This window comes from Carcharhinus amblyrhynchos, chromosome 7, assembly GCF_965287045.1.
Source record: "Carcharhinus amblyrhynchos chromosome 7, sCarAmb.v2.hapA, whole genome shotgun sequence".
Lineage (NCBI taxonomy): Eukaryota > Metazoa > Chordata > Chondrichthyes > Carcharhiniformes > Carcharhinidae > Carcharhinus > Carcharhinus amblyrhynchos.
The window spans coordinates 27,052,172-27,064,285 of NC_137330.1; positions in this window are offsets into that span (position 1 = coordinate 27,052,172).

The window sequence follows — 12,114 nt, forward strand, 5'->3', positions numbered from 1 at the left end:
CCATCTTCTGTTCGTCAGCCCACTGGTCCAATTGATCAAGATCCCGTTGCAGTTGGAGATAACTTCCTTTACTGTCCATTATGCCACCAATCTTAGTGCCATTTGCAGACTTATTAACTATGCCTCCTATATTCTCATCCAAATCATTAATATAAATGACAAATAACAGTGGGCCCAGCACTGATCCCTGAGGCACACCGCTGGTCACAGGCCTCCAGTTTGAAAAACAACCCTTATAAACACCCTCAGGCTTCTGTCAAGTAGCCAATTTTGCATCCATTTAGATCTCTCACCTTGGATCCAGTCAGATTTGACGTTATACAACAACTTACCATGTGGTACCTTGTCAAAGGCCTTGCTAAAGTCCATGTAGACAACATCAACTGCACTGCCCTCATCTACTTTCTTGGTTACCCCTTCAGAAAACTCAGTCAAATTTGGGAGACATGATTTTCCACTCACAAAGCCATGCTGACTGTCCCTAATCCAGTCCTTGCATCTCTAAATGCCTGTAGATCCGGTTTCTCAAAATACCTTCCAACAATTTACCCACCACAGATGTGAGGCTCACTGGCCTGTAGTTCCCACACTTTTCCCCGCAGCTCTTTTTAAACAAAGGCACATCATTTGCCACTCTCCAAGAGTAACTATGACTCTTTTTTATTGAATTCAAATTCCTCCATCTACAGTGACGGGATTCAAACCTGGGTGACGGGATTCAAACCTGGGTCCCAAGAACAGTAGCTGAATTTCTGGATTAATAGTCTGATGATAATACCACTGATAAGAAGTCTCACAACACCAGGTTACCACTAGGTAATATCACCAGGCCATGGACTCTCCACAGGAGGCATATTGGAGTTGCTACTGTAGCACTTAAACTAGTATAGGTCACAAGGACTGTTTCATAATGAAAGGAGTGGGGCCCTTTGCACATTATTGTAGACCCAGCCATTTGTGAACATTGAGTAGGAAGGGGAAATTGCTGATCACTATTTGCAGATAAATATTTATTCTGAGGAGTGTGGCGGAGTGGGCGAGAGACTATCAGGCAGCTGGATCTCAAATAATATTATTTCCCTAGAAAACAATAAAGTAGAATGTTTTGGGGAGAATAACAAAAGGAGGAAATTGTAGCAAGGAAAAGATTTGCATAATCAACATCAGTAAAATAGGTTATCTGGTCATTGTCACAGAGTGCAAAATGGGCTGTGATGTTCCCTACTTTACAACAGTCACCGGTGCACTTCATAAACACATTTGTTGCTGTAAAATGCGTTAGGACATCCCAAATTCATGAAAGGAGCTTTATAAAATGCATGTGGACGGCCCGGTGGCACAGTTGTTAGCACTGCTGCCCCCCACTGCCATGGACCTGGGTTCAATTCCGGTCTTGGATAACTGTGTGTGTGTGTGTGTGTGTGTGTGTGTGTGTGTGGAGTTTGCACATTCTCCCTGTGTCTGCATGTGTTTCCTCCGGGTGCTCCGGGGTTTTCTCTCAGTCCAAAGACACGCGAGTTAGTTTGGTTGGCCATGCTAAATTAATCCTAGTGTCAGAGGGATTAGCAGGTTAAATATGTGGGGTTACGGGAATAGGGTCTGGGTGCGATTGTGGGCCAAATGGCCTCCTTCTGCATTGGATTCTATGTCTTTCTCTCTTTATAATACTGCGAATAATGCAAGCAGAGAGCTTACTAGTTAATAATAAGAAAAACAGAGATTGAGGGAATGAGGAGGAAGGCACTTAAGAAATGATAAAGGCAACTACACACAGACTAAATAAATGTTATAATAGAGTCTATCATGCTTTGGAAAATTAATTTTAATTTTTTTTATTCAAAGATAAAATCAGTGTCCAGGCTCTCCGACTCCCAGAAACTTTTGAGGTGTCTGCAAAATAAGAATCTTTCAAGAACATTTTTTAAAAATCTGAGATAAAAGCAAAATGCTGCAGATGCTGGAACCTGAAACAAAATAGAAAATGCTGGAAAATCTCAGGAAGTCTGACAGCAATGAATGAATAGAGCCAACATGTTGAGTCAAAATGACCCTTCCTGACTTGAAACATGGCTCTGTTTTCTCACCGCAGATGCTGTCAGACCTACTGAGATTTTCTAAAACAAAAGAATCTAATTCAATTCATGGACATGGGGTTGGGCTGGTGTGCCACTGCCACCACCACTGGTGCTGGGGGAAGAGGAGCTCCCACGCCCTCTCCTCTTGACAGCCCATCAGTTAAACACCAACTTGCTGAGGTTCTACTTGTCTCCGGTTTTGTGAAAAAGGGGTCTGGCCATACTGCTGCAGAACGTTCCGAGTAGTTGGAGTGCGCTGTAACATGTATCCCTCACATTAAAGTTTATGCGCAGAAACACCGTTGAGCGCAAGCCCATCAGACAGCGATCTGCATGTAATGTTCTAGAGGTCCTTTTGAAAGAGGGTGTCATTGTCTGGTGATTCCTTGAACAGACTGTCAAAGTCATTTGGCAGAACACCTCAACACCAGAACTTTCAAACACCAAGATGAAGCTTGGCTGTTGTAAAGGTCTTCATCATTAGATCCTTCATACATGCCCAGAGCCTTAACCCAGAAGGTGGCTGGGGTGGGGAAAGAGATCATTGTCCACCTCCTTGAGGAACGTTCTTTGAAAAGGTCTGGAGAGATGCAATGGTTTTCGTTAAGGTTCATCTGGAGCAGCTCTGCAACTCTGCTCTACGTGCTGTTGCTAGGGACGCACAGCGAAACAAAGATCAGATGCAACTGGAGGATGATCAGCTCAGTGAAAGGCATTCGTTGGTCTGCCTGAAACTTGTTGGTCTTGGTCCAGTGCAAGGAGTTGTCCTGGAATAAATATTATGGATTTGCACATTCCTAGGTCCATGACAACATGCTGAAGGATGCACTGAAGCGTAATAAGAAAAATAAGAAGTCTTACAACACCAGGTTAAAGTCCAACAAGTTCATAAGTAAATCTGTTAGACTTTAACCTGATGTTGAGAGACTTCTTACTGTGTCCACCCCATTCCAACACTGGCATCTCCACATAATGGGGAAAGGTAATTGTCTAAGGCCTTTCGGCCACCCTGCACCCTGGGCAGGAAATAGTCAGAACCCCTTGGGCTGTATGACTCACATTGAATGTATACAGTGAACATTGCATGGATCACAATTGAAGCAGCTCAAACATGATTTATGTAGAAAATTTGAATATCATTGTACTTTCTGTAATGCCCATTTTGAAATGTTTTGCAACATTGTTTCAGATATATGGATAAAGTATATTTTTTGCAAAAAGTGACAATTAAAGATAAAGTCTATTCCTGATCACCACTCTCTGCATTCCCACCATCTTCCTCAAACATGACAAATGAAACAAGAAGTTCACGGGGTTTGATGTCAATTTTTTGGGATAAATGGCCCAAGATTAGACTAACAAGTTTGGTGGACTTCACTGTTCCCTTTTTATCCAGTTTGTTATTTACAGCTGGGCTAAGTACTGTATGGGTGACTGATCAAACTGACTGCTGCTGCTGCTAGGAGCAGACCATGTACACCATGAGTGGCCTTTAAAGTTGACCACTTATATTGGGAGGCCTCTTGGAATTCAGGTGCACATCATTCCTGGTTATCCATCTGATTTTCTGATGTGTCAGCTTTTTGTGCACAAATTTGCTGCTGGCTTTTCCCATGTGGCAGGATCTGCTTGTAGAAAATAAAGGCTGGCAAAATTTATATATGCTGGAATCAAAAAGTCTTAATTTTTGGATCAGAAATTTTTAATGCCATTGGTAACCCATTTTTGTCAGTGTTAAAATAACGCTGATTGGCAAATAGCCTCATATGCTAAGCATCAAAAACATCACAACATATTATCAGGCTTTTCAACAGTGGAATACAAGAAAATTAATGTCCCACAGAGTCATAGTGGACATGAAACATTGACTCAGTTTCTCTCTTCACCTATGCTATTAGCCTGCTGAATTTTGCCTGCACTTTGTTTCAGATTTCCAGTATTCAAAGTATTTTGCTTTTATATATTTTTTATTCTTCCATGGGATGTGAACATAGCTGGCCAGGCCAACATTTGTTGCCCATATCTAACTGTGCTTGAGAAGGTGTGATGGATCGCCTTCTTGAACAGCTGCAATCTGTGTGGTGTAGATAAACTCTCAGTGCAGAGTTCCAGGATTTTGACCCAGTGATAGTGAAGGAATGGTAATTCATTTCCAAATTAGGATGGTGAGTGACTTGCTAGTGTTCCAATGCATCCGCTACCCTTGCTCTTCAATATAGTTTCTAAGCACGTGATGAGAGCCACTCTTAAAAAGTGTTATCTTTTAGCATTCTCTTCTCAAAGGAGAACAATCTCAGCATTTTCAGTCCATCTCCACAGGTGAAGTTCCTCAGCCTTGAGACCATTATAGTAAATTACATTATTAGTGAATTGATGTTACATCTTCAAGGGTTTAATGTACGTCCTAAAAGTCTGGTGTCCAGATCCTAGCTGAGGCCTATCCAGTGTTTGATAAAATAGTATTACTACATCGCTTTTGCACTTTAATAATAAAAGGTAAGGATCCCATATTTCTTCCCAGTGTCCTGCTACTTTTAAAGGTTTGTGCACATTCCAGCCCCAGGTCTCTCTCTGCCTCTCCATAGAATCCTTTGTAAAATTGTACTGTGTGCTTCATATTGCCTCTCTTCATGCTTCCAGCAAAACGTAGCATATATAGCTGTGTTAAATGGTACCTACCACATATCTGCCTGATTCACCAATGTACATCCTCCTGGAGTCTATTACCATCCTCATTTTTTACTACATTTTCCAATTTTGGGATATCTGTAAACTTTGAAATTATATCTTGCATACCCAAGTACAGGCCATTAAAATACAGCAAAAACCATGGTGTTAGCATCAAACCCTGGGAAATGATGGCCTACCTCCCTCTGAGAAACAGCATTCACTTTCTGCTGTCTAACCATAGCCAAATTTGTACTCATGCTGTCTCCGCCCCTTCAATCTCTTGGGCTTTAATTTTACAAATAAGACTATTATAAATGTGCACTAATGAATCTTGTTAGGGTCCTTGACCTGAACAAATTAGGGACATCATTTATAGCAAAATAAACTTTATTTAGTAACACACTTTAAACTATCAAATTAAACAGTTTAACTATTATCCATTAGTGATATTTAAACATGAAAAGAAACAAGTTCTAACGTAGCTAAGAGTAGTGGGCGAGAAGAGGATTGGGAGAGGTTTAAATGTCAACAAAGATTGACAAAGAAGTTGATAAAGGGTAGGAGAAACTATGAAGCTGGGCTAGCGCTTAATATAAAAAAAAAGGATAGCAAGAGTTTTTATAAATATATAAAAAGGAAGAGGCTGGCTAGGGTGAACGTTGGTCCCTTAGAGGATGAGAAGGGGGACTTAGTGGTAGGGGATGGGGATATGGCGGAGGTCTTGAATAACTTTTTTGTTTCGGTCTTCACGGAGGAGGACGTGAATAATTTGCCAGATGTTAGAGATGGAAAGGTGGTAGGGCTGGAGGGTCTTGATGACATTACTGTTACTAGAGAGGTGGTGCTCGACAGACTGGAGGGGCTGATTGTGGACAAGTCCCCAGGACCGGATGGAATGCATCCGAGGGTCTTGAAAGAAATGGCGGAGGTGATAGTGGATGCCTTGGTGGTTATTTTCCAGACGTCGCTGGATTCCGGGGAAGTGCCGGAAGATTGGAAAACGGCTAATGTTATGCCGTTGTTTAAGAAGGGTGCCAGGCAAAAGGCGGGGAATTATAGGCCTGTTAATTTAACGTTGTAGGTAAAATGTTAGAATCTGTCATCAAGGAGGAAATAGCGAGGCATCTTGAGGGGAACTACTTGATAGAGCAGACGCAGCACGGTTTCCTTAAAAGGGAAGTCGTGTCTGACAAATTTACTGGAATTCTATGAGGATGTGTCTAGGGCGGTGGATAGAAGAGAGCCGGTGGATGTGGTCTTTCTGGATTTTCAGAAGGCGTTTGACAAGGTACCTCACAAGAGGTTATTACAGAAGGTCAGGGGGCATGGAGTTGAGGGTAGGGTGTTAGCGTGGATAGAGGACTGGTTGTCAAATAAGAGGCAGAGAGTGGGGGTCAATGGGTGCTATTCGGATTGGCGGATGGTGACTAGTGGAGTGCCCCAGGGGTCGGTGCTGGGGCCTCAGCTATTTATCATTTATATAGATGATCTGGAGGAGGGAACCGAGTGTAGGGTGTCGAAATTTGCTGATGACACCAAAATTGGTGGAAAGGCAAATTGTGCAGAGGGTGGGGAGAGTCTACAGAAGGATCTAGATAGGCTGGGCGAATGGGCCAGGAAATGGCAAATGGAATTTAATGTTGGCAAGTGCGAGGTGGTCCACTTTGGTAGGAATAATGGTAGGAAGGATTATTACTTACGTGGAGAAAAACTGCAGCAGGCGACGGTGCAGAGGGACCTCAGGGTCCTTGTGCATGAGTCGCAAAAACCCAGCTTGCAGGTGCAGCAGGTGGTCAGGAAGGCGAATGGGATGCTGGCCTTCATCGCGAGGGGGATTGAATATAAAAGTAGGGAGGTCTTGCTGCAGCTGTATAGGGCATTGGTGAGGCCGCAGCTGGAGTACTGTGTGCAGTTTTGGGCGCCGTACTTACGCAAGGATATTTTAGCCTTGGAGGGAGTGCAGAGGAGGTTTACTAGGCTGGTGCCAGAGTTGAGGGGGTTGAGCTATGAGGAGAGGCTGAATAGATTAGGCTTGTACTCGTTAGAGTTTAGAAGGATGAGGGGAGATCTCATTGAGACGTATAAGATGATGAATGGGATGGATAGGATAGAGGTGGAGAGACTCTTCCCGCTCAGAAAGGATAGTAGGACTAGGGGGCATAGCCTCAAGATAAAGGGGGGGTGGTTTAGAACGGAGTTGAGGAGGAACTTCTTCACTCAAAGGGTGGTGAATCTCTGGAATTCTCTGCCCGTTGAAGTGGTGGAGGCTGCCTCGCTAAATATTTTTAAGACGCGGGTTGATGGGTTTTTGATGAGAGAGGGGATTAAGGGTTATGGGGAGAGGGTGGGAATGTGGAACTGAGCCACGACAGATCAGCCATGATCTTATTGAATGGCGGGGCAGGCTCGAAGGGCTAGTTGGCCTACTCCTGCTCCTATTTCTTATGTTCTTATATCAGTTTCAATTCCAAATAAGCAACATTTGTCTTACAGACTCAAAAACCATTTTAAAAGTTAGCAACTATAACTATACTTGCTAGAAGAGGTAGTCAGTCTTGAAGCTTTCAGAGATATGGTGGAAAGAACAGCTTGCAGACCTCTGACTCTAAACAAATCCCAGCCAGAACTCAGCTGAAAGCTGTCTTTTTTCCTCTGCTACAAATCTAGCTCCTCCATTAATCACATTGACAGGGTTGTGTGACAATCTAAACCCACGTTCAACTCCTTTAATCAAAAACCCCAAGGGACCTTTTCTTTTAATAACTAAAAGTCCATCAATTCTTTCCTAATTAAACACCACATGACTAAAATGAGTAATTACCCTGCTTCCTCAGGAGCAAAGGTTCATTCCCTCCAAAAGTAATGACTGGAATTTTCCTGTCCCGCTTGCCACAGGAATCGTAGCAGGCAGGGGCAAACCATGCAACAATCCATTGACGTCGGGCAGGATTTTCCAATTTGGGGGCAAATGTGGCCAGAAAATCCTACCCAATGATGGCATGTGCAAAACAAAAAACCCCTTAAACATTAAAAAGTGCTATTAAACATTTAAAAAATATCTTTAGCAAAGCACACTATCATCACACTCTTAATACATTAAAATGAGATAGGGCAAATATTTGATTCAAGCTTTTTATATAGTATTTTATAACATTTTATAACACTGGAAATATTTTATGAAAAATATAATGAATTGTGATAGTTCACTTGTTCTTTATAACAAGACTCAATGAGAATCTGACTCTGACCCATATCCAGCAAAGCTACTAATCGAACAAAGTTATGCACAATTGCAGTTAAACACTAATATATGACACGTTTGGAGTAGCAATTGTATTTGGATGTTTCATGAATGCCACCTGGTGGAAAGAATTATATTTAACTTATTAATTTTTTTTGTCACAAACTTTGTCATCCTATGTTTTAGCCACAATATTATAGTCAATGCTTCTGATGCATTTTCCCATTCACACTAAAAATATGCACTGGAATGCTGTTGGAACAGTTCTGCTGTGAGGATACCCCCTGTAAAAATTCTAGGTGATGTTGACACATCAGTAGAAGCTGTACATCAATGGAATCACACCCCGCCCTCAAAATAAAACCCAGAACTTGGCTCCTAATTTTTGCCCACTGCAGATAATTTCACTTTGAGTTATATTCCTGAAACAAGTCAGAATCAGCTCACTTCATCGTGGCAAGGTGCAATGACACTTTGATTAGGCCTTATTTCCCTCCATTGAAAGCCTGGTTTCTCTGTCATAGCATTCAATCTTGCATTCAAGAAAAACATTCAGTCATATATAAATAGTACAAGAGCATTTGAATGCTGATCCTGTAATAGCATTTAATTTCAGAAAGTGCACTCTAAGTCAGCAAAGTGAGGTTGATTGGTGGTTACAAAAGAAAACGTTAATTGCAGAATAATTGCCAAAATTAGAGCTAACCCCGATTTAGATCAGATATTTGTTTGGAATTAAAATACAGGAAATAAAAGTTCATTCTCTGGTTAGTTGTGAGCAGCACATAGTAATCCAGATCTGTTCTGTGACCTTGGATTTTCACAAATAATGTATAAAAGGAATAAAGTGTTGGATATCCAATTTTATAGATCTCACTATTGTCCATTCCCAATTATGCTTGAAAAGATGGCGGTGATGAGCTTCCTTCTTGAAGCACAACAGCGTATGTGCTGAAGATACTGCCACAATACTATTAGATTCCTGGATTTTTACCCATTGATGAAGCGTCAATGGTGATATATTTCCAAGCCAGTATGTTATGTAACTGTGACAGGTGTTCTTATGTGTCTACTGCTCTTGCTATTCTAGATGGTAGAGGTTGTGTGTTTGGGTTGTCAATGAAACCTTGGAGAGTTCCTAGGGTGCATTGTGTAGATAGTACATACTACAGCTGTGATGTGCTAACGGGGGGGTGAATGTGTAAGTTAGTGGATAAGTTGCCAATCAAGCAGGTTGGACGCAACCAATTGGAGGGTCTTCATGCAAAACCTAAGCTGATGTAAAGACTTCAATGTTTGCCCTACTTCAATTAAAGCTGATCTGCAGTATATTTCAATTGAAATTTGGAAGCATTTGGCATTCCACTGAGTCATGAAAGATGAGAGGAGGTCAAAATCCAAGCAAGAAAATCTCACTAAGGCGTCAGGTGGCATCAGTCAAGGCTGCCATTCAGTGACACGTTTGGACTTGGAAAATGGAATAGCTGTGAGGAACAATGTTGCCATACAATACAGCACTGAGTGGACTGTTATTAATAACAGACAGTGTGATGACAGACACTGAAATGGACAGCCAGAATGGTAATAAATTTCTCCTGTGATGCCATTTATGTACAGTTTAGAGTTGACAGACAATTCAGCCTTCCACGTGGACTGGCACTTGCTAACTCAATTTTTGCCACACCATGGCAGTAGAAGCTTCAATAGCATGAGTTGCTACTCCAAAATTGGAACTTCAGGCTGAATCTTTACTCTGTTGTTGACTTTTTCAAAGTTTATTTATCAGTCACAAGTAAAGCTTACATTAACACTGCAATGAAGTTACTGTGAAATTCCCCTCGTCGCCACAGGCTGGTGCCAGTTCAGGTCCATGTACCTAATCAGCACATTCCAGAATGTGGGAGGAAACCGGAGCAGCCAGAGGAAACCCATGCGGACACAGGGGATACATGCAAACTCCACACAGACAATAACCAAGCTAGGTCCCTGGCACCGTGAAGCTGCAGTTCTAACCACTGTGCTACCATGCCACCCTACTACCTCCTGTCTGAGAATCAACCTTCAGAAATCAGATTGCTCATGACTGACTCAAAGAATCTTCTATGTCATGCCTAACTCTTTCCTCAAGTCTATATATTGTTTACTCAATCTCCAGATCCCTCTCTACAATTACTATCACACCTAACTTCTTTCCCTGCACTACTGGATTCCAGGACACCACGTGGGGCTGCCAGCCCCACGACTCCCAGTGAAGTGAACCCCTATTTCAGTCCCGTTAACCTCAGTTCACTATGCACGTGTCTCCTGTGCTCCTAACTCGACGTTCTCACTACATTTTACTTACTGCTCTATGCACCCAAATCCCAGCACACTGCCTCATTGCTGAGCTGCAGACCGTGACCACCCCTCCCTGCACAACCACAGTGCAAATTTCCAGGATTCTCTGATATACTTATCTACAATCTTAAGCTTTCAGAAAAAAAATAAAAATCCAAATATTCAATCAAGTTGCAAAATAATTATGAATGCTGCATATCTTAAAAAAACCCACAAAAAAAGTGGATATTAAATCAAGAAAATACAGGTAAAATTCAGAGAATGTCATCTGTAGGTTCAATGTTTAAAATCTGACACCCTCGAAACAGACCGCGTTAGATTTCGGATTTTCCCAGATTTTGTCGTGTCTGACTAGGAGAATGAGAACAAGAGTAACTTACCACTGTAAACAACATGTCAAAGTTGACTGAGTGCCAAGTCCAATTTCATTTAACTGGGATATTTTCAAAATTGTCCAGTTTTCAGGGCTGGATTTTGGATGTCCAACCTGTTATGACAACATGTTATTTCAGCAATAATGAATCAATGGTCCTAATGCACTAGAACTTCAGTCAGCAGCGCTTAGGATCAAATCATTCTGGATTTTGGAGCTCTCTGGATTACAGAATTATATTAGAATGCCTAACCTCAAATGAATGAGCCAGAAAACATCAGGTATAAATGGTTATCCGAAGCATAAAACAACTTTACTGATCCAAATAGTTTGTCTCCCATGTTTCTGCTCCCAAAGTACTGTATTAAAATGTTGCTGAGAGTTGCTTCATCTGCTCAAGTGCATTTTGGACAGCTGGTGCTTCTGACCAAGACAGTGTTTTGGACTGAAGAGATTGCAGTACATTATACTGTATGTTACACAGCATAATGCTTGATTATAAAACAGTGTCTTCCAACTCACCATTAGCAATGTTTTGAGATCTCTAACAACATTACTACAAAAACAGTGAAGGCCAGTTATAGGTTTCTTGTTATAGCCCCTACCTGACACAATCATATTTTGGCTGAACAATTTTGAAATGTATTCAAATAACTTACATTTGTTTGGATGATGTACAAACTTATATGTGATTTGAATTACAATCATGTAAATTTCTTAGCAACAAGCAACTGTGATTGTCACACACTTCCTTCTCAGCAATAAATTAGACATTTGAAATAATATTTCTTATATTCATATTTACATATTTCACTTTAACTTGATAAAGTTAACCTTGACGTTGTCCTTTGCAGCTCTGAATGCCTTAACTAATGTTTGCACATTATCTTTCCTCTTAAAGAATTTGCCCATCTAATGATATTCTATCCTAGAAATGTCTGAACTGGCTATCAAGTCTTCATGCGGACTTTATAGAAGCTTAGCCAACTTTTGGTAGGGAGACAGATTAATACACAAGTGAAATGAGACCAGATATGAATAGTTAAGTTGCTTTATTTTAATAAGTTATCAGACAGTATAATAATTACAGCCAATCTCATTGCAATCCAACTTAATTTTAGTACCTGCTCATAAGTAAAAGAATACATCACATGTAGCAAGCTAGAGAAAGAAAAATCACTTTTTTGGACAGTTTTAGTTTCTGTTGGAATAAGATCAACTATTGAAGCTTAGGCCAGCATTCTTCTTTAAAGGGGCTTGCACCTCTCCCATCTCAGTCATTAGCTCACCACTCTACTTCCCACTGATCTCCAAATTGACCTATAATATTTTTCTCAGTTTACAGCATAGCATGCGAGGATGTTCCTTCCTCAAAACCTCATCCCCATTCAGGGATTAGTCAGAGGGAACTGCTAATT